Here is a 22,850-nt window from a genome sequence, read left to right on the forward strand (position 1 = left end):
TGACTGCACCACAGCCTTTACCTACAACGAAGGGTCAGAGGGGGAATGAGGAAGGAACAGCATGGAAAGAATCACAGAATTATCCAGGTTGGAAAAGAACACTGTGCCCACTAAACCATAACACAAAGGAGCTACCCACTTCCCCATATGACACAATGACACATAAAGCCTGGGTACCAGAACCAGTCCTGCTTCCCTGCAGCACTGCCCTGCATCCTGTCCTGGCTGGAATCCACTTTCCTGCTGGCATTCCACCACTTTGGAATGCTTTGGGTCCCAGTGTCTATGTCAGGGAGCAGAGAAAATGGCAAGGGAAAAGCAAACAAAGTGAATGGGAAAAGCATAACAAACCCAGCAGAAAAGTCTTCCCACGCCACTCTGTGCTTTCAAGTAAATGAGGCTAATTAACTAATTGCCTAAATTATTAGGGCTATTTTTACCCTTGTATGAAGGCTTGGCGTTGCTGCCAATTCCTTAAGACTCAATGCTGAACTCTCAACTCATCAGGAAGCTAATGAAGCAAAGCCCCTGGAGAGGAGACCCTCAGGGCAGAGCAGCTGCCAGGCCAGGGCTGGGTTGGGGCTCAGGTGGGCACCTCTGGCAGGGAGGGAACATCTGCAGCACAACAGCCCCCCTTGGGTGATGCTGTTCAGCACAGGAGCTCAGAGCTATTTGCTGAAATCTCACCTGCACCTGAATCTGCCCCCAGTGAAGGATTGCTCTCCATCAGTTTCTCACTGCAGCCAAGATAGAGGCTGATTTGGAAGAAGAGTTTCACACCTGGGTGAGAGAAGAAGGCTGATGGCTATATGCCAGTCCTGGCTCCATGGAAGCCCATCAGCTCTCCTGGGCAGACCCAGAGTAACCTAACTGGGCACAAAGCAAAAACATGAATCCAGGGAGGAATGGATGCTGTTTTCTTGGGTTTCAGGCACTTTCTCCACAAAGAAAACTAGATGTTTTCCTCCTCTTCAGCTAAATGCCAACATCTTAGCTCCCTGGTGGCAATCTCAGTTAACTCCATTACAATCCCCCAGTCATCCTGGCTGAAGAGCTTGTCCCCTCAGGAGCCAGAAGACTGATAGCCCTCCTCCTCTGCAACAAATCTCACCTATCAGCTCTAATGAGGTGACATTTCAAGCTTCTCTCAGCACACAAGTACACAACAGTTTGAGGTGGCAAGTCTCTTCCAGACATGTCACTGAGAAGGGCAGGTGACAGTCTGCTGTCCTTTGGATGCAGGAGGGAGCTCCCTTCTGAGTTATCTCCAAGATTATCTTCAATGCTGGACCAGCCATTAAAAACCAGCCAGGTTTAGTGCAGCTGAGTCCTGGAGACCTTCAAGGATGGAGATCTCACAGCCTCTCTGGCCATCTGTTCTGGAGCTGTGTCACACTCCTAGTGCACATCTCCTTCCAAGTGCCCAGTCTGATCTTCCCAAGCTGCCTGCATGTCCTCTGCCCTCCTGTGAGGCTGCCTGCTGCTCTTGGGAGGAGTTTGGCTCCATCACCTTTGCAAGCTCTGTCCAAACAGCTGTAGTTATTTGATGCTGCCATTCAAACCTGGATCCTGCTGTCTGGCAGGACGAGGAGTCTTTGGATGCCCTGGAATGTTGGTCTGACAGCTGGTGACAGTAACTACAGCTCACATCAAACCACATCAAGTAAGCCACAGAGTTCCTTGGGTCAGCTCCACCCAGGCTCTTGTGCCTCCAAACAGGGCTCCTTGGCCCTCACAACTGTTTTGGAGAGGGTCAGGAAGATGATGAAGGAGAACCAGATGGCAACCACTGCTCTGCTCAGCAATGGCACCTCACAACCCTGTTATCAAGGTAACACAACCCACCACAATTTTTTGGTATCTATCTTTCTACTTGCAGGTGCTGTCCCCAAACTCTGGCCACCCTGCTGGCTGAAGATCCCCTTTCAGTTGGAGCTAGCCAGCTTTTGCTGTTGAAAAATACCATATTTGCCTAGTCCAGAGTGGAACCTCTGTTAGATCAGGCCCTTTTATCTTGAAAAAGATGAATACTTTCTCCTGTCTTGTCAGGGAAGCACAGAGAGCCATTGTTCCAAAGTTTTGCAACTATAAAACAGAGATTATGGTCCCTGGGGTGACTTGGCAGGAAACTTCACCATTTTCAAGGGCCTTCCTGCATGTGAAATGGAAAGAGCAATGCTGCCCTGTAGCTCCCTGTTTGCAATGTACTTAGAAATTCTTGAATATCTGGCACAAGACATGCTGTATTATCTCCTACCTCATCTCCTGTGTATAAAGCTGGCAGCCTGGTCAGGAGAATTATTCCAGATTTGTGCTGTCCAGAAAACAGCCTGACAGGAAGATTTGCAAGTCACGTCTCTCTGCTCAGTGCCATCTCCTGTCCCAGTGCTCAGGAACCCACTGGAGGTGATGAAATTTGGGCTCTACACCCTGGGAGAGGGTTGGCAACCCCAAACCAGGAACTGGCAAGCAGTTCTCACTGCCTCAGAGCTCCAAAGACTGCTCCTTGCCTGTTCCCATCACTCTCAATATTCCCATCAAGACATCACCACCTCAGCCACTACTGCAGAGAAACCAAATGCTGTCCATTCCATCCACACTTAGGGACCAGAAGGGAAACTGGGTGGCACTGGGGAGCCCAAGAGAGGTCAGTACTGCTGAAATATTAGCAATACAGGAGAATATCCTGGTTTCTTCATTGTCCCCAAGCCCATATAACAGTGGAGAATGTAAGGTCATAGCCATTTTCCTACTGCTCTAGGGCAGATCCTGCTGGAGATGTCAGGGCAAAAAGAGTAAAAGTCTGATTTCAATTTACCAAGTGCCCCTTCCCAGCACATTTACAACTCAGATGAAATTTCCCAGGTTTGCCTTCTGCACATTTTATCCACTAACATATTTGCATAGATTCAAATACAACACAAAGCTGCAGACACCATCAAACGAGGCTAGAGAGGAAAGGGCAGGAGAAGCTTGTCCCTTTTCTTAAGGCTTGTGGAAAAGTCTGTTCTAAGAGGTCAGAGAAGGGACATTGCCAGGCTGGAGGTGTGCCAATCCCTCACCTGGGCAAGTACTGCTTGGAGGGACAGGCAGGAGCCATGGGAGACTTCAACAGGTAAGTTCAGGGCAGGGATTGGCACTGGTGGTGCTGGGACAGGGCATTCAGTAACCTCAACCCATGCCAGCATCACCTGAGAAAGCAGGATGTCAGCTCCAACCTTGCTACATGGCACCTCTCCAGAAAGTGGAAAAATCCCTTGGATAATGCAGAAGTTTCAAGGGAATGCCCCACTGGTGAAAGAAGGCATTCCCCAGGGGGTCTCTACACAGGTAAGGTGCAGTTTAAACACACCCTCGACAGAGAGAAGCACCATGTTAGATGATTAAATCCCCCATGTACCTGCAGGAAGTGGAGAGTAGATCCTGCTCACCAGGGCTGTGAAACATATTCACCTGTTGCCCGAATTAATCCTTTTTTTTTTTTTTTTTCACTAACAGAGATTGGCAGAGCTGTGCACACAGAAATCCTGTCTGAAATGAATCCCTGATAAAGAGGAAGCCAAGTTAAAAGGTGAGTTTTACTACCTGCCAGGGCTTTAGGTTTTTAAAGGGTCTCTTGTAGAATTACTGTATTAGCAGGCTATTACGGGCATAGATATCAAACTGCAATGCACAGCAAGAAATATCATGAAAGTTTTGAGATGGGAAGGAAACATGGAAAAAATGAGGCAGAAGAGGGCAAGAAGGGGAGAGAGGAGAAGCAGTGATGTGCAGAAGGGAGGGAGGCTGGTAAATCATGGAGGAGATAGTGGAAAGAGGGTGAAGAAGAGAGCAATGAGCAGTAGTGTTGGAAGAATAGAGAAAGATAAAAAGAGGAGGTGAAAGGAAAAAAGAGATAAATGAGGGCAAAGACCAACTCATCATTTTGCAATTCCACCCCGGTGGAGAGGAAAATTGATGTCTGGAGCTTTTTTATGGCCAACCTCCTGGGCATGGGACAAAAGACAAGTTATTACCCAACCCCAGGTCAGGTCTGTAGCCTGCCAGCTGCCTAGACACATTCAGAGAGCCCAGGAGAGCTGTAAATCACGGGGGCCAAAGAGATCACAGGGAGGCTGGGACCAGGCACAGAGCAGCAGTGAGCTGAGCAGTGGCAATATAACCACAGGAGAGGAGCAAGCCCAGGAGTGACAGCAGATGAGCAGTGCCCAGCTCAGAGCTCTGCTCATCTCTCCTTCACGCCATTCCTAAGGACAGAATCTCCCCGAGATGCAAGTCCCCCTGCACTTCCTCCTGATTTCTCCTCCTATTGATTTCCAAGCCCTGAATACCATTTATTTTTGCTTGCTTGATTCACTCATTCATTGAATAAAGGCTTCATCACTATTATTATTATTATCCCCGTCATTGGGCTCCTCATCACACATTATATTATTTGCATTGCAGAGCTGGAAGATTTCAGGTTGAGGCAGGAAATTTGCGCGAGTTGTTATTACTGCAATCAGATGAAGTGAGAATTGAATCGGCGGAGGCTGCCAGAGCACAGCTCTCCCAGCAGGACACAGAGGCTCTACCCAATCAGGAGAAGATGCTGCCTCAATGTGCAGGTCCCACCAGCAATTTCAGACTTGCCTTTGGTGTCCCACCTCTCCCTCCCATCCCACTCCCAGCCCCACCAGCTGCCTGGGAGAACGGGGAAACGCATCGGGACAGGAGGGCGAGGAATCAGAAAGGACTTGGCGAGATTGCACATTTTCTGCCTTGCTGATGGTATTTATTAGACAACAGAAAATAGCTATTTTACCATCTGCCTCGTAAAAAAAAAAAAAAAAGAAAAAGAATCCTCATTAAATTAATGGAATGTGCAGCTGCTGAACAGAGTGTTCCTCTCACGGCCACCTCCCCACCAGCCCAGCACTTGCTGGAGCAGGGAATCAGGCTGCCAAAAGGAGATGTGGCTAACTCAGGGAAAGGATGGACAGACGGACAGCCTCCTGCTCCTCCCAGCCCAGAGGTTGTGCCAGGGGACCTACAAATGCCCTGTTGCCACAGAAATCATCTGTTATGGAGCAGAGGGTCCATCCCCTTCCTGCACACACCCCTGTCGGATCTCAGCCTGTGAAAGGAACTAGAGGGGTCTTATCAGCAGGCTGACAATGTCTCCTTTTGCCCAAGCAGAGAGTGATCCACGCTCCAGCTTGAGGAAGTCAGTGTTGCCCAATGTCAAATGCTGAGCATGGCAGGATTGGCAGGCAAGAAAGTCCCGATTTCCACTCCTCTGCCACCTCAATGTGACCTAGTCAAGCTCCAAGTTCATCTCTACATCTCAGAGTTTCCTGGATGTTTGGCCTGTGGGGTGTTCAGCAGGGATCAACAAACCAAGAGAGTCTCAAGCCTGGCTGACTGCACAGCGCAGAGGAGCTCCTTTGTCTTGGCTGAGAACAGACCAAGAATCATGAGCCCAATCCTTTCCCAGTCCCAGCAAGACAGAAGCACCATAAACTCAAGGTCCTGAATGATTTTAATGAAGCTGACAGAGAGAGAACAGCAGCCAGTGTTACCCATCCATTTCTACTGAGCAGCACTGAAGGGGTTTATGTGAACCTTTTCTTCTGATACTTGGTGGAGCCTGGACAGTGTTTGATGGTGAAGTGATTGTCAAAATCCCACATTACATGGGGCTTTGAGGAGAAGATCCACCAGTCTGCATTGCCAAATTGTCCCAGAGGTACCAGATACCAAAACACACTGCCTTAGCTCACTGCCTCACCACTTCATCACGAGTAACACCTGAAGAGTTTTATCTACGACTACTTTGGGTCCAGCAGCTCTTTTCCTAGGGAAATAAAGTCCTTTGTTAGTTGCCTCAGCCCTGACCATGTTTCAGGATCACTGCAGTATAATCCACATTTAATCCTCAATTGTATTTTCTGCTGCTAACCCCTCTGCTAATGCCAGGGAGCTCCCAGTGCCTGCACTGCTCCTCTGAAGCTGCAAACCCTTCCCTGCTGCCCTCTCCTCCTCTTTCTAGGAGGCTTTTCTATATAAATTTTTCACCTAGATGAGTTTTTACCTTTCACAGGAAATTTGTTCTCTTAAATTTACTCCTTCAGCATTTACGAAGCCACTGAGGGAAAGCTGACCTTGGGACAAAGGTCCAGCTGCAAAGAGGTTGCCCCCATTGTGCCAGTGGTGGGAGCAGGAGATGCCCCCCCTGGATTTCAGCGTGCAAAGGGAAGTTACAGGACTACAGCATGTCGAATCACCTCATGCCGAAATAAATCCTGACATAATAAGCCCTAATACTGCCAAAGAAACTATTACAGTCAGTTACAAAAATAATCCACATTGAAAATCGGTGAAAATACCTCTCCCCAGTGGAATAACATGGCTCTAGAGGATCAGTTCCAGTCAAAAATGATCATTTCATGTTTACCCAACAGATGAGGGCAGCTCCAAAAGTCAGATGTTTGTTGCCAAAAAAGCTCTGCTTAAGTGAGATTTTGCCACCTCTCATCAAAGAGTTGCTTTTAAAAGCAACGAGCAAGTACAGAAGGGAAGACCATGAAAGGCAGAGATCAAATCCAAGTCCAGAAGGCTGCTCTGACTCTCTCTTACACCACTGCCTTCAGTCCTTTCAATCCAATCGATTTGCAGCAGCAAGGGCAGAACGAACACCAAAAATTTTCGGGTTTTCAGAAGCTAATTGCAAAATTTCTCCTAGACATTGCCTGCATTGCTGCTGGTCTCAGGGATTTTAAGGCAGAACCATGTCTGCAAGTCGCTGATGTTATCTACAGCATCAGGTGGTTGTGTTTTCAGAGCTGTGGGTGTCTTGGCACATGTGGATCTGGCCAGTGGTGTGTGCATGTTGCCTCGGGCAGTCGTGGTAGTGCTAGTCTCTCAGAGGAACCTGTGAGACAGGACCACCAGGCTGCTGAGCTTCCTGCTGGAGAAGCTCACAGGTTGCTTTAGAAAGCAGGCTAGCCAGAAAGAAATGGCAGAGTAGCAAAAAAAAGGCGCTGTCATTTTTTTTCCTTAGAAAAACATTTGCTTTCTTAAGGGAAAAAGAAATCATTTCATGGAAACAAACAAACAAACAAACAAACATACACCCCCAAGATCCTTTAATTAAAACTTGAAGCCTGTCACAGGGAATTTTGATAAAAACGTTGACATTTTGCAAAGTTGCCCTTGGACAAATCATGAGCACTGAAAGCTCTGAGATGGGGACAATGTGGAAAGTGACTCTGCGCATGCCAGAGCATTTGGGAAGGACATTCATCTTCCTGCAGTCAGGTGTGTTGGTAACTCCGTGATGTTCCTCATGTGTTTGTCCTTCCCGTATCCACGTGCAATCTGCATTTCATGGGAGCTGTGGCAGGGCTGTGAGAAGGCTGAGAGAAGGTCGAGTGGTTGCACAGAGGGAAAATGCAGCGTGCTCCTGGCAGGGCTGTGCATTCACGGTTCTGCATTCACGGCTCTGCAGGCTCCAGTTTGGAAAGGAGGGACTTTGTGCCTGTGTGTCTCCTGCTGCTGGCACAGAGCTGGAGCTGCATCACTTCCCAGAGCCCAGCACAGTTTTGCAGTGGGTCAGGGTCAGGGTTGCTGGCTGGGATAGCAAGAGGTGAGGCACAGCTCTGAGATTCCAGGTTACTCCTCTGTTCGTGGGAATTCGTGGAGCCGCAGGTTGACACAGTGCCCACAGGTCTCCAGGACACCTCCAGGGCTCAGGGCCTCACACAGAAGGAGGCTTCCACCTCCTGAGTCAGAAATGCTAGTGCTGAGGCTTTCTCCTGCTTATTAACATCTTGATCCATCAGCCCTGGCTCAGGTCTCAGCTGCAGAGAGCAGCCCTTCAGCTCGTGCAGATCCATGGCCACCTCCATCATCCATGGAGGAGAACGAGAGGAGACAGACAGGCAGAAAGGACCTCACCCTCCAGGTCTGCCCTGGGGCTGATGCACATGTGAGGAACACTGCTTTTGAACACCACAGGTCTCATCTCAGCATCATTTCCCCTTGCTCCATGCCCCTGCTTCTCCCGTGCTTATGGGAGCACTCAGTTCACACGAACAGAGCTGAGCATCCCCGGATGATTAAAGGAAGCGCTGCCTTGTAAATTGCTCTGATTGGGGTTGACGGCTGTGTGGAATTGGACACTTGGCTCTAATGATGTGTGAAAATCTCCCTGCTGTGACCCGCCATCCCAGCTGTGGAAAATAAGGAGAAGGGCAGAGGAGTGGCATAAAAAAAACCCCTTCCATGGGAGTCCCAGGTATAACATGAGGTTTGTCGGTCAGGATGGTCCCTCTGGGGCTCTGCTCAGTGTCTGTATGTGACTGGGAGAGGTGGCCCTGCTGCACAGAACTGATGAGAATGTGTGTATATGTGGCACCAGTGGCAGTGATGAATTGGGGACCTGGTCTGGTGCAGATCAGCACGACCAAAGCATCTCAGCCACGTTGGAAGCCAAATCCCAGGCAAGGGATATCTGCCAGTTTCATGGGTGGGCTCCATCCTGGCTCTGGCTGGCCTCACCAATATTCCCATGCCGGTGTTGGGGGATATTCTCCAAGACTGAGGGGTTCCTGGTGTGTCCAGGCTGCCATGGCACAGCCATGCTGCTGGAGCATTGCTCCAGCCTGCGACTCCTCTGGATTAGGCCATGGCGAGTTGGATTCAGTCCCAGGGGCAGGCAGGAGTGACATCCCGCAGCACAATGCGGTGCCTTCAGTCGAGTCCCACAGGCATGGTAAGAAGGGTCTCAGCGAGCAAACCACACTGTCCCTGACACACAGAGGACACTAGCTGACACCTCCTGGGGTGTCTCCATCAGTGCTGCTGCCAGGGGAGCGACCATCAGATCTTTGAATGAAGGTGATGTCAGCCCAGCCCAGTCAATGCCTTCTGTCCCCACCAGCTTCCCCTGTGATTAAATCCCTAACGACACCTGAATTCAAAGCAAATCTCACCATACACAGTCTAATCCTTGCTCTCCAAACAAACTGGCTTCTTAGAGGCCCTTCTTGCTGAGATTCACTGTTCTGTGGCAGAGGGGGATGTCTGAAACAAAGGATGAGTTTCCCAAAGCTCGGATGGGGCTAAACAGAGGCACGGGGGGAGGTCGGGCACTGGCCGGAGGTGTCCTGCAGCAAGTGACCCTCAATGTGACATTGATGGCTCTTAATTCCTAAGCCTGCTTTGGAAGGATTTCAGTAGATCCTATTTAATCACTGCAGCCTCTTCATCTCCCCTGTCTCAGCTCAGGGTAACGTTACGCATTCTCCTCCACCGGCTTCCTCCAAGAACTGGCCACCCTCCTCTCCCTCCAGGGATCCCCAGCATGGGGCCACCAAGCCCTTCACTTGCTGCACAGCCATGGCCTGTTTGCTGCCATAGAGCTCAAACATCATTTCCCTAATTCCCCGGGTCTGTGGGAGGACTCTCTGCTGCGCTAACGAGGGGCACAACTCCCTGCAGGTGCACCCACCACCTCCCCACAGTTAAACACCCGAGCGCTTGTCAAAATGTTGTAACTATTTTTTTGTCTTGTTCCATTAGCTCCATTTCCAAAGGCTGCCACCGGAACCACTGAACATTTATTTCTATTGAATCCAGCTTAGAAGTTATGATCTGAGAAAGCGGGAGACAGGACAGTATGTTCTGCGGCACCAGCTTTTCCCCACCGCCGCTCAGCTGAGACACATTGGCCTTTGAAATATCATTTTTATTCCTACCTTAGAAAAACTAAAATAAAGAGATTGACTCTTCCATCTGCTTGATTTGCTTCTGCTGTTTAAATAAGGTCCATAAATATCAGATGGGTGGCTGCCCCGTGTGAGTTTTGGGGCTGAGTGTTTAAACACCCTGCACAGTTTGTGGTATCGGCCGTGGGAGCTGAATTTCCTCCCCAGGTGCAAAATAAATGATTTTCCTGTTGCTAGAGAGGCACACACATGGATCTTCCTCCCTCGCTGCTTGTGCATGAACAATCTCTTATTATGCAAATACTATGAGTGTTAGACAAAAAGCACTGGGGAAAGGCAGTGGAGCCAGCAGTTTAGACGGGGTGAAGCGTGGGCAGGGATGGCTGTGGGGATCTGTGGTGCCCAGGTTGGCTTTAGATTCACTTTATCAGCAAGAAGAACAAAGCCAGAGGAAGTTGCATGGGGCTGAGGACACCTGCAGCCCCCAGAGGCACTGGGGTGATGCCCAACACACCAACCCTCAGCCACAGAATCCTGCACCAGAGTCACTGCAGGGCTCAGCTCCCCCAGGCAAACCCCAAGTCTGCACAAGGGAGTTGGGCTTGCTGCGGGACAGGGGACAGGACTGCTGCTGGCAGCCCCGCAGCCAACAGCCTCCCCTCCTTCAGGGTAAAAAAAAAAGGGAAATCTAAAGCCTTCTTAAAGACTTCCCTGCGTTTTAGTTCCTTGCTATTTAAAGACGTGAGAGCCCAAGAGTTCCAGCCTGGCTGGCTGTGCCTGGATGCTTTGCAAAGTTGTAATCCCCGCTAGTGACATCACGGGCTGTTGCCATGGGGATGTCACAAACTCAGAGCTGTGACTTCACCACGGCAGAGATGGGCAGCAAGGGAGGCAGTGCTTCCCAGCCACCAGTGTCTCTGGTAATTAGCAAACTGGCATGGAAAATGAGGATGAAACACACAGGATAGGGACATAAAACCATTTTGCAAGTATGATCTATCGGAAAGCGTTCCCTCATGAGAAAGCGCCTCCTTAATGTATCCTGCGCTCTTAAATAACCCGCAAAAGGCAGGGAATAAAATAGAAATTATAGTGATTTGTTTTATTGGGCATTTCATTGAGTAATTAAGAGGATAATTATGAGAAGGAACATTAAAAGGCGTTACGCTCAGCCTTCATCCTGCTTTAGAGGAGCATCCTCACAGTGAATGTGCAGCATCATCTGACGGTGTCCTGTGCCAACAGAGGTTTCCCTGCACGGAGGAAGGCATGCATGGATGTGGGAAGGGGTGGAAAATATCTCTTCTGCAGCCTGACAGGATACCAGAGTTCTCCCAAGAAATGTAGGGTGGGAACAGTAGGTTTCAGGGAGCAAACCCCACCTTCATGGTGTTTCTTGTGCATTGTGGGTGTTGTGCAGGGGAGGCTAAAGGATCTCTCTGGGGAGAGATCAGTGTGGTACAAAGTACTGGTGGAGCACCACAGCCAAGGCAGAAGTGGCAGAAAGCTGGAGAACCAGCTGAAAGCTCAGCACAATGGTCACTCTGTGCTGGTAGGGCAGCTCTCACCCACCCCCTTGGAACACCTATCCCCCCATTTTGCCTCCTCACCTTTGGAAAATACATACAGAACTACCTGTTGAACTAATCCAGATCCAGACAGACCCAGCACGATTCCATGAGCCCTCAGCAGTCACAACTCAGTCTGAGCTGCCTCTCTAAGATTGCCAGTATTTCCCACAGATGAGGAAGCCTTGGTGCTGTGGCCAACACATCCATGAATCACATCAGTGAAACAATGACCTACTCAAGGCATGAAATCTGCAGCTCCTTCCTGGCCCCAGCACATCCCACTCCACCCCATCTACCCACCAGCACAGACACAGTCCAGCAAAAATATGAGGATGTCAAGTCCCACCACAGACTTCCTCTGGAGCCCAGATCACATGCTGGGGACCCCAATGCTCACACTGCCACCTCCTAAGAGGCCCCAGGTGAAAGCCAGCCCCAGCAATGGCTATTTGTCCACTGCAAGTCCCCAGTGCTCACTGCAGGGAGCAAACAATTGATTGCCACAATAGAGAAATGCAAACAGGAGTGATCAAGAGAAAGAGCTTTACTGGAAACAATGAGTCCCACTGGACAAGCATCTATAAACACTGAGATGACAGATGAGCTAATTCCTGTTATTTCCTCAAACCACTTGCACAGGTGGCAAAACAAGCAACCAGCCCACCCAGTTAAATGAGAAACCCCAACCTGCAACATGGCAGTGCTGACCAGTTGCCAAGAATTAAGTAGCCCTTAGGTCCTTTTTTTCTCCAAAACATACATTCGGGAGAGGAGAGTGCTAAAGAAAAGTGGCATGTTTTAACTGGCCTCTGTGGCTGGAAACCCCTTTTTTCTCCCTAGGGAGATGGATGTGACAGCTATAATCCAGTTGCTATGCTGGATTTCAGGGACAGTGGCTTGTGCATGTTGAGCCCAAAACATCAGACAACTCTCAGAAAAACCCACATTCAGAAAGTCACCAACCCTCCCTTTTCTTGTCCTGGGAACCACAGCTCCCCTCTGTACTCCCTTGCTCAGGGGGAGCAATTTCCACCCTCTTCAAATGAGACTAAAACTGGCTTTTTGGCTTCTGGCTGGCTCTTCCAGGCACGAGAGCAGCTTGCTGGGAGACTCAAGTGCTCAGCACAGCCCTAAAACAAGGCTCCTGTTTGAAGTGCATGGACTGAGGCTGGATTAAGAAAACCCAGGAGGAGTGCTTAGCTGTGCTCCTGCACTAAAAAAGCTGCTCGGCAGCAGCAGCCAACGCAGCTTCATCCTGCTCAGTCCTCTGTGATCCCTACGAAGCAACGGGCAAGTGGTGATTCCATATGTGTGGTTTGATGTGATCCGGGAGCAGGGAATGGCAGGGAATGTGCTCTGCTTCCCAACACTGCAGGAGAAGTCAGAACAGAGCTGATCCTTCCCAAACCAGGAGCATGATAGAGACTGATAGAGTTTTTACCAGGAATGATAGAGACTGTGCTCTGCTTCCCAAGGCTGCAGGAGCACTCAGAATGGAGCTGATCCTATCCAAACCAGGAGCAGGGAATGGCAGAGCCAATGCTCTGCTTCCCAAAGCTGCAGGAGCACCTAAAGTGGAGCTGATCCTTCCCAAAGCAGGACCAGGGAATGGCAGGGCATGTGCTCTGCTTCCCAAGCTGCACCCAGAGGGGAGATGATCCTTCCTGGGGCCTGCAGGAGCACCCAGCATTGTGTTTAGCCTGTTCTCACCAAGAGGAGCAGGACCAATAACCTCCACAGTGGCAGGGAAAGAACAACAGCAAACACAGGACAAAATGCCACCATTAACCCCCAGTAGAGCCTGAGGAGCATTACACTGCTTGGGTGCAGAGCAGGTCCTAGACAGACACTTATTTGCAGCTTGAGACAAGTTTAGAGAATCCCTTCTGAAGTTTCCCTCTTGCAAACGCCTTATTTCCCCCCTCTAATCAATGCAATGAGCAGGCTTAGTGCAACACAAATATGGAACAGAGGATGAAATAATTTTCCAGCCCATACCTGAAGGTGCATCCTTCTTTTCTCACCAAGCAGCGGGGAGGATGTTGCTGTCTCTCGGTAATTTTCCAACATCCTGTGTTGCAGGTAGATTTATGCACTGATCATAGTTGAAGCTGTTAATAAAAAAGTGCAAAGAAAACGGATTTTACTGTGAAGTGTAGGGCTGCTTTTCTCCCAGCTTTGCATTATCATGACTTCCTCCTTTTTTAATCTTTTTTTCTATGATTGACCATGTTTGGGGTTCAAAGCTTTAAAAATAAATCGCGGATCGTCTTTCATCTACTATGCATGAGAGAGTCAGAATCATTACATGGTTTAAATGGATATTTTGGGAGCAACTCTGGCCCAAGCAGTTTTTGCTTTAACTGGGAGCCAGAGGGATGAAGCTAATTTGCAAATAATGTTACATGCTGGTTTTGCTTGAACTCAGGGAAAAGCCGCAGCGGCTACTTGTCATTCTTTGTGAGAAATTGAACAAAATGGAAATCAGTTCACTAGTTTGAAAAAAATTATATGTGTATATATATTAAAAAAAAGGATATCTGCAGCAGAGCAATTTCTCCTGCATCAGGGGAACATCCCAGGACTGCAATTAAGCTGTGGCTCAGCACGAACCCTACTGCTGCCTGAGCACTGAGGACAAACACGCCGGCCGTCCTTTTCCTGGGAGCAGATTTTTAACTCGGTGAGCTGCAAGCTTTTCCACAGATCCACTCGAGCCACTTCTTCCTCACGCAGTTCGAAAGTCAACTTTCCCCTTTAGCATCACTCACACCTTCCCCCAGGAGTGGGGAGCTCCACATTCTGCAGCACTGAACCTTCACAGGGAATTGCCTATCGATGATTTTCTGCCTAATGTATACAATGGGAAGCAGAGGAGCTAATATAATGTAATTTTCCATGTTTACTGCATTATTACAGTGGTTGAATCTGCTGATTAGTTCCCTTTTTTTTTTTTTTTGCCATCTCGTCCTAAGCATCCCTTTCATTTTTGCCCTGCTTATCTGCATACAGTCATTTATTCACATGGCTGCTGTAACATCAAGCAGGGCCAAAGCTATCATTTCTCCTCCCTTTCACATTTTAATCTTGCAGACCTCAATCTCTGTGATACCACTATTACTTTGTCCATATCTGATCTAACGGGAACCTGCCTTTATTTTTTTTTTTTTTGGCCTTAAAAAGAGAAAACTAATCTGAGCAAAAGATCGTGGTGGCTGTGGCACTAATGATCCCTGGCATATCTCCTTGCAATGAATCCGGTGCTAAAACAGAGAGCATTTGTTTCCCTTCACTCTACAGAACTGCAGGACTGACCCCTCATGCACAGGCAGCTCCCACAAATAAACAACATTGCCCCGATCTCCTGGGGGATTCATTTCTCTGCCAACCATCTCAGCAGCTCTTCTTATTGTCTTATTTATCCAAACAGTGGAAAAAACAACTCAAGTGGAGCCACTCTCCAACAACATGATTGGCACTGGTTTATTCAGATTTGCTCCCCTACAAGCTAGGGAAGTCTCTTGCCCCAGTGGTTATTAACTGAAAAGGGAGTGGGGAAATTTCCTGTAATATGAACAGTAACTATCACCCCAGCTGGAGAGCATCCGCTGAAGCACCAAGCCAAGATGCTCTGCACAAGCCAACCACATCAGCCAGAAAGGATTGACTTGGGAGAGGCAAGGAGGAAAATTGAGGAATCCCTCTACTCCCTCCTCCTGCATCCTGAGGTTTCTCAAACAGCAGTTGCTCACTCAGAACTCTCACTTCATCCCCACAATCTGCACCATCACTCCGTGGTTTCTACCTATGCCATGCTCTTCACCTCTGCCTGCAGCCCAGAGACCTCCCTGTGCCTCCTTTTCCCAGAAATATTATAAATAAACCAGGGGCTATGTTCAGCTTGATCTGTGATGCAAGCAGAGACACAGAACTGCTTCAAAGACACACAGCACTGGCAGGGCACAGGATCCTGCCTGTCCCATGTCCAGAATTTACACAGATGAGACTTGTGGAAATCAAACCGAGCCCTTCCCCACATCCTCTGCTGATTTGGAGAATCCCTTGCTGCCCAAGCTGTAGCACTGCAGGAACCTGAGTGCTTCTTAGTCTAGATCCACCCCAGCGTGTATTGTATTTGCTATTAATGAAAGATTAAATGTTCTAAAGAGCATTATTAATTTTAAAGCCACTAATAATCATCAGTTGTCCCTCACTTCACCCCAAAAGCCTCAGAGCTGCAGTGAAAGAGTAAACTCTAGCTCAGAGCTTCTGTAAGCTGTGATCCACAGCACAGCTCTGCAGCTCAGGGCCCAAAGGCATTTTCTGCAAGTAGTGAGGACCCTCAAAGGTCTTCTAATGTGAGCAACCATAAAAGGCCAGAAATGGCAAAAAAAACCCCTCTCTGTTATCCTTGTCTTTGAAAATAAGGACTCACACAAACCTCCCAGCTCTGCAACACTGATCTGACTTCTCTTGTGGCAGTCTGCACCCCTGTGATCACCCCAGGAGCCCAGCTTTGCTCAGCGACCTGTGTCGCTGCAGTCATCAGACAGTGATAACCCATTTTAGTTCCAAGAAGAAGTCTGCATTTCCAGCCATGTTCCTCACCCTCATCCTCCTCGGGAAAATGCAGCTCCTTGCAGTCTCACAGCAGCCAAACAAAAGTCACAATGGACCATCCCAAATCAGTTCTGATGGGACAGAACTGTCCCTATGACCACATAACACCCATCTCACCTCCCAAAAGCAGCATTTTCTCCCACCAGAGGTGCTCCATCAGCACCAGGAGCAGGGCAATTCCTGCCCTGAATCCTCCAGTAGGACAAGCAGAGCAGGAAGGCACCAACCCCAGCGGGGAATCCATGTGTCAGAAGGGCACATGTGAAGGTACAAAGCATCCTTTGCACACCAGCAGCTTTCCTGCTGCCTTGGCACATCAGCACTGGTGGTGAATCACATCTCCTTTGTATTTCACTTGGACAAACAGGGAGAAAGACGTATTTCACAGAAGACAGTCACAAAGAGGCCCACCTTGGAAAATAGGCTATTTTTGGCACTATAATCTCTTTCCTGTGAAAAAGGGAGGGAGGCCCAAGAGACTGAAGGAGATGCTGAAACCCAGAGAGGAATCTGGCAGCAGAGCCCGGAGCATAATTCAGATATCAGGGATATCAGGATATCCAGATATCTGGAATATCCAACAACCAGGACTAAAGACACATTTTTAAAGATTGTTCCAGCCCCAAGACTGAGCCCTGTATTTCACCACCTGCCTGACCACCAGTCTCACTGTGAACCATGCCAACATGGGATGCTGCAGAGCAAGAAGGTGATAAGGAACACTCTGTTTGTTTCCACAGACCTTTCCCAAGCATGCAAAGACCTGGCTCTTCATCTGAGTGCTAATTCCCACTCCCTTTCATCCCAGTTTTTCGCAGCTTTTCCACAAATCCAGAATACATTTGAGCGATCAGCACAATGTTTAGTGAGAAAATCGTATGCTACATTTCCGCTTGGCATGATTTTGAAATGGTTAAGCTGTTAAGCCCTGAAAGGGAAGTTTTAAGAATACCGTGAATAAAAGAAGCCAAAAACAAAAATAAACCAACAGCGGCAAAATTAGAGCATGACATAAAGGAACCATTTGGATGGATCCTTTCTTCCAGAGAAATGGTGCATGCTGGCTGCTGCTTTCCAGTGTCAGGGTCTCTGCAGTTGTGTAGCTCTTGGACTTTTGTTACAACAGCAGAGAAATAAATGGAAAGTCATCACTAGCACACAGGAGAGGGAGAAAGTTTTCCCAAGTTGTGATCAAATCCCTTACAAGCTTCTCTAAACCATGGCCACATCACCCCTTTTACCCCATTCTGCCCCTGCTATCAGAGCAGGAAGGACTGCTTGGCAAAAACATAAGGACAGGCCAGGATCCTGGGTGGGGTACTCTGGGAGGTACCCTAGAAATGCTTGCACACCCAGATTTTCCAGATAAATTCTTCCAAGGAGCAGCAATCCTGCCCCACAGTGTGTCTCACTTCCACACAACACAGCCCCAGTGATGCTGGTCTCTCTAAGGACAACAGGTTGTGCCCAGAGCATTCTGGGGACAGGGGGAGCTCCCTACCTTCACTTACCACCTCAATTCATTCAATGCAGTGACAGCTGTGTGGCCCCTCTGTCCCCTGGGTCACCCCGAGGTCCCTCCTGAATTATGCATCACTTTGCTGCTGTGCACACTGACTCAGTGACTTACTTGTGCAGCCAGGTACTGGGCTGAAGGACACAGCTCCAACCACAGCCCTTTTACACTGATTTTTGTCATAAAATGTGATACAATGCTGGATCAAAAGACCTCCCAGAATCTATACATGTGACAATGTCCCACTCCAGCTGTGACACAAAGCATTAAGGTAATGACAGTTGCATTCATACCTGCTACTTTTAGGTCCACCCAGCCCAGAGCAGCTGAGAGGAACAAGGGCTCACTTCCTCCCACTCCAGCCTCCCCTGAGGCGCTGTGAAGTGTTTGCTAGTCAAAGAGTTCCTGCAAGAGAACTCTCTCACCTGGGAGGGCCTGGATCAGAGACATCAGGTCAGGTCATCTACAAAGGTAATGGTGGGAAAAACATCACTTCCGAGCACATTCATGTCTGTGCATATCTCTGCAGAGGTCAAGCATACTCTGGATAAGGGCATCTCCTGTCCAGTTCTGTACCCTGACCCAGCTTTGGCTGGGAGGGATGAAGAAGATGAACAAACAGCCCAAAACAACCTTTTCCTCCATCGCCTACAGCTTCTCCAGCTCAGATCCTCCCCTGTCTTTCTGAAGCACCACAGGATCTCACACTGGGTCCACATGGTCAAACACTTCTGCTCCCCCAGGGAGGCAGGGACTCAACCCACCACCTGCACCCACCCTGGGAGGAGTTCTTAACTTGCCCAGACAAAGCCAACCTGACCAACCTGAGTCACCACTGGCCAAAGTCCTGCCTCAAGGGACAAACTGGGCTGCAGAGTCCCAGAGGTCCCTCGTGCCAGCATTTCTGAGCCCCACCTTGTGATCTCCCCTCCTGGTTCATCTGCCTCCACAGTCTTGAAACTGCAGCTCCTCTGAGAAGCTCTCTGTCTACACAAGCACAGAGTCTCATCTCTGAAGCACTGACAAAACACTGGGATTTCATTTCTGTCAGAAAAACAAAGCCCCCTCTGCACCTCCCTGGTGACAAAGAGCATCTCAGCAGCTGTTGATTACCCCAAAGCACAGCAGGCACAGGAACAGGTCTTGAGACAGGGTAGAGCCCACGGTGACCTGCAGAGGGCTTGGGCTGAGGAAACAGCACAATAAATGCTTTATTGCAAGTCAAGGGCCAGCACTTCCACAGGGAGAAGAATTTTAGCCTGCACTGGTTTTTAGATCACAAATTGCTTCTCAAGGTGTGGTCTCAAGAAGCCCTTGCTTCTCCTCACTCTGGGAGGAAGCCTGGCAGCCTCATCCCAGGACAGTTTCCCCTTCAGGCAGGGGGTATAATTCCTCTGGATCCTCGTGCTCAGGGATGCACACACCTCGCACCAACCACTAGTGCATGTAGGGTTCTATTTATTATTTCAAACATCCTCCATCCCATTTCCAAGTGAGCTAGTGGTATTCATGGGAGGCTGGAGCTGGATCTTTAGATGTTATATGGAATAATACCTAAACAAGTACACACTTCTTTCTTCCCCCATCTGAAGTGCCACGGTACCATTTCTAGTAATTCTATAAAGAAATTACTGGGCAAGTGTCCCTACTACTGCAGCACCATGGAATAAACGAGCACAGGGCAAAATTAAATTTTTCTCTGTGGATGAAGACTCCTTTCCATGGGTATTTCCCCACACTGGCAGCCTGGTGCCTCTCAGTGCAATACACAACTTCATCACAAAAATTTCTGAGAAGGTGCTGGTGAAGAAGGGAAACTGGGATAAAAATAATCCTTTTGTTTTACAAGTGCTTCTACTGGCACTGACTCCTGGACGTGCATTTCACCATGCTGAAGTTCTGCTCAGCATGTTAACACACAAGCACAGACCCAGGCCCTGCTGTCTGTGGGATCAGCTGGGTGATGAGGAAAAGGTTTGTTTGCATTGCTGGCATTTGGTATTTGCAGCATGCCCAGAGTACAGGATGGCCACAGGAGTTAACCTTCACACCACACACCTTCCTGAATTCAAAATCCTCCTACCAGCCCTCTGTGCCACCCCAGGATGGCAGGGCAAGGTCACAGCACCCCAAAGCAGGCAGGGCTCCTGTGACACTACTCAAGCCACCATGGGCAAAATCAGCCCTCAGGCTCCTCTCAAACACATCAAGTATTCAGTGCTCAGCTACGGAGCTGGGAAACACCAGGAGAGCCTGGAAGACAAGCAGTTGTGTTATCAGGCATTCATCATCAGGAATGAGAGCACACAACTCAACACGAGTGTCCTCCACTGCCTTCAAGGGCACACATGCATTGAAATTCCCAGCAGATTCAGGGCTCTCGTTTGCACTTCCATCACAGCCACGGACAGAAGCTCTGAAGGCTTTCCAGGCAAAGCCAGGAGTTCCACTAGGAGTGGCAGCCTTGATTTTCACCTGTGCAGGGCTTTGTGGATGGTCCTGGGAGAATGATGGAGGGATTTTAGCTATTTATTAATTAGAAGAGTGGTTTGCGTATTTTAAATGGAAAGACAGAGGAGATTTTGCTCTTTTTTTTGCCTTCATTTATTTCTAAACTGTTCTCATCATCAGTACTTCTTGCCACGATGAACAACTAGACAGTTGTCATGTTACCTTGGATGTATCATGGCAGGCAGCTAATCCTGTTGGTCATAAATCATGTCCCTTTCAGTCTCCATTATATAGCAAGAGCAAATTTGTTATGATGCATGTGTCATTACACACCAATGCCTTTCCATTATCATATAACTAGATACCCCCAAGGTTCGTAATTTGCAGTATAATAGTAATTTTTAAAGAACCATTGGTAATCAATAGCTCTCAGCATCACTGTCAGGATCATTTGCAAAACAAATAACAACACTGATCTCAACAAACTTTACAGGAGAGATATTTAATCCTCATGAACTGCATTATATGATGGATAAGCGAGGAATCCTAGCCTATGTATCATGTATTTTCCTTGGATTAAATATCACTTCAATCAATGTTGCTCCCAGCTGTACAATGCCGTCTGTGTTTTCACTGGATAATGCCGAAGTATTGTTTTACAAATTGAGATCAGCTACATGCTGGGCAACAAAACCCCAGGGTGGGGCGTGAGGAAGGGGCACAGCCGAGGGCAAGGCTGGTGTGATGCTCAGGGGAGCAGCAGCAGCAGCCAGGCTGGGGCACAGGGGGCTGCAGGGACCCCAAAACCACAGAATGAGCAGCAGGATGAGGTGCAGCTCTCAGCCCCTCGTCAATGCAGAGCTGGGGTTTACCCAAGTCACCCTGTAACTCTAAAAAAGTGCTGCAAACATCACCTAAGAGGTTCAGCCATTGCCTCACCAGCTAACAGGGCAACAAACAGAGGCTTGATTTTACTTGATGCTTTTCCTTTTCCTTCTGCATGCACTGGCAGAGGCTGGAATTGGGAAGGCAACAGCATCCCAGCTGCCCTGCCCTGGCTGTGGTCAGTCTGTCCATCCACATCCCAGGCCCTGACAACCTTCCATGCAGCTTTTCCATATAAAACTGGGGACAGAAGCAGCTGATCCAGCAGGACCCCAGGGCAGCAGTGCATGGAGAGCACTGACAGGGACAGCACCAGCCTCGGGCAGTGCCACAGCCCTGGGACAGCCCAGGGCTCCCTAATGAACATCTCCCCAGTCAGATTAAAGCCACCACGCCTGTGCTTCAGCAGCCACACCATCAGCCAGCAGAGTGACCTGTTGCACGGCCAAGAGCTGGCCAGCACCTGCCCCTTCCCTTACAGATGGCTTTCTGAGGCATTAAATCCACATTTAAATTTTCTACTCAGTTCTGCCTCCTCGGAGCTCTCCAGCAGAGCCGTATCTCGCTCCTTGCAGCTGGAGACACCTTTAGCAAAATCTCCAGCTCCTACTGATGTGGAAAAATTCATGCATTTCTCTCCTTGTGTAAGCACGGGTCTGGCATTCACGGCACTTCCCAGAGATAAGCCCCAAATCACTCATCGCTAGAAACTCTGCACTTTGGTAAGGACAGACAGAGTTGGGATTAAAAAAAAAACCACCCTTGGACCCTAACTAAACACTTCAGCTGCTGGAGATTACAGAATTGTATTTAGTTATACCAGAGAGTGTTTTCCACAGAGGAAACATCATCAATCTGGCTCTAGGAAGCCAGTCAAATTAAAAATATTGGAAGGAAGAAGAAATCCAGAGTTTTGCTTGGTTTGGTTCATTTTCTGAGACAAATGTGGCTCAGAAATGGGATTAACTGGGGCATCCTGGCACCCCTTCCCGCTCAGCAGCACCTCAAGCAAGCTCCTGGCTGCCCCAAGGAAAATGCCATTAAAGAAAATACAGCTATTTTTAAAGCTAGAAGGACAAATTCTCCTCCCAGTTACACCAGTGACCTCGTGACTCTCCACAAGGTTGGGCAGGCACAGCTCTGATTTGGGGCTATTTTGAGCATCCTCTAGAGTCACCAGGCACCCAGCAGGCAGACAGCACCGAGGAGCAGGATGAGGCCCTTGTCTCCACATAGTCAGAGCCAACCTGTTAAGGCAGCGATAACTTTCACCATCTAAAGGGTAAACATGAATTCCCTTTTTGGATAAAATGCTTTAACCAACACAATCACTTTCCCCATATGCACAAGAGCCTGGGCAGGGCTGGTGCTCACTGCTGCTCCTGCTGCCATCCCCACTCATTCATCACACATGCACATGTGGTACAAACCCATTCAGGGCTCTTCTGCAGATGAAATATTTAAATGGTTTATACTTTGCTATCCCTTTTAAATAAGATGGAGCCGCAATAAACAGACTTGGGCTGACTTGCTCTCTCCACCACCTTTTTTTCTTTTTATTCTTCTCCCTGCAGTTTCCTCAGGCTGCATCCAGCATGATTCCAGAGCTTCATGGGCACAATCCATGCTGGTAAGTGGATGGACACCCCTAGGATGTTGCAGATATTGCAGAGGGATGAGGAAGCAGTTTTTGCTGTCCTGAGCAAGCACATGGGCTATGGTGTGACCGAGGGGATATCACACATGAGGAGAGATGCAGAGCCTGGATTTTGCAGTCTGCATTTGATCAGCTGGGATGAACACAGCCTGCCTTGCCATCTGACCCAGCCTGTTTGTACCCTTTTCAGGAGCTGCTGTTCCCACCTCAAGGCAGCAGCCACATTTTAGCTGCTGGTGACACTGGTACAAGCAAGATGCTGGGCAAGCTCTGGAGACATGACATGGCCAACATGTAATGTCACCACTGATGTGCTGAGAGAATGCCCAAAAACTCCAAGAGAATCAGGCTTGGAGGAATTTCCCAGGGAAGATCCTACAACAGAACCTTTCCCCCAGTGCCATGCACAGCTCCTAAGTGTCCCAGGATGCTGCACAACG

General features: G+C 48.8%; 1 protein-coding gene across 4 annotated transcripts in view; it reads right to left on the reverse strand.

Moving 5' to 3' along the window:
- The window catches only part of ELFN1 (extracellular leucine rich repeat and fibronectin type III domain containing 1), a 101,924-nt gene that overhangs the window by 66,455 nt on the left and 12,619 nt on the right, over positions 1-22,850 (reverse strand). For all 4 annotated transcript variants that reach the window (XM_085074571.1, XM_085074567.1, XM_085074570.1 and 1 more), the window contains exon 2: positions 13,280-13,392. The gene's annotated coding sequence lies outside the window, so the exon portion shown is untranslated. The remainder of the gene's footprint in view (positions 1-13,279; positions 13,393-22,850) is intronic.

The sequence above is a fragment of the Lichenostomus cassidix genome, chromosome 14 (genome assembly GCF_008360975.1).
Source record: "Lichenostomus cassidix isolate B80296 chromosome 14, HeHo_3.0, whole genome shotgun sequence".
Lineage (NCBI taxonomy): Eukaryota > Metazoa > Chordata > Aves > Passeriformes > Meliphagidae > Lichenostomus > Lichenostomus cassidix.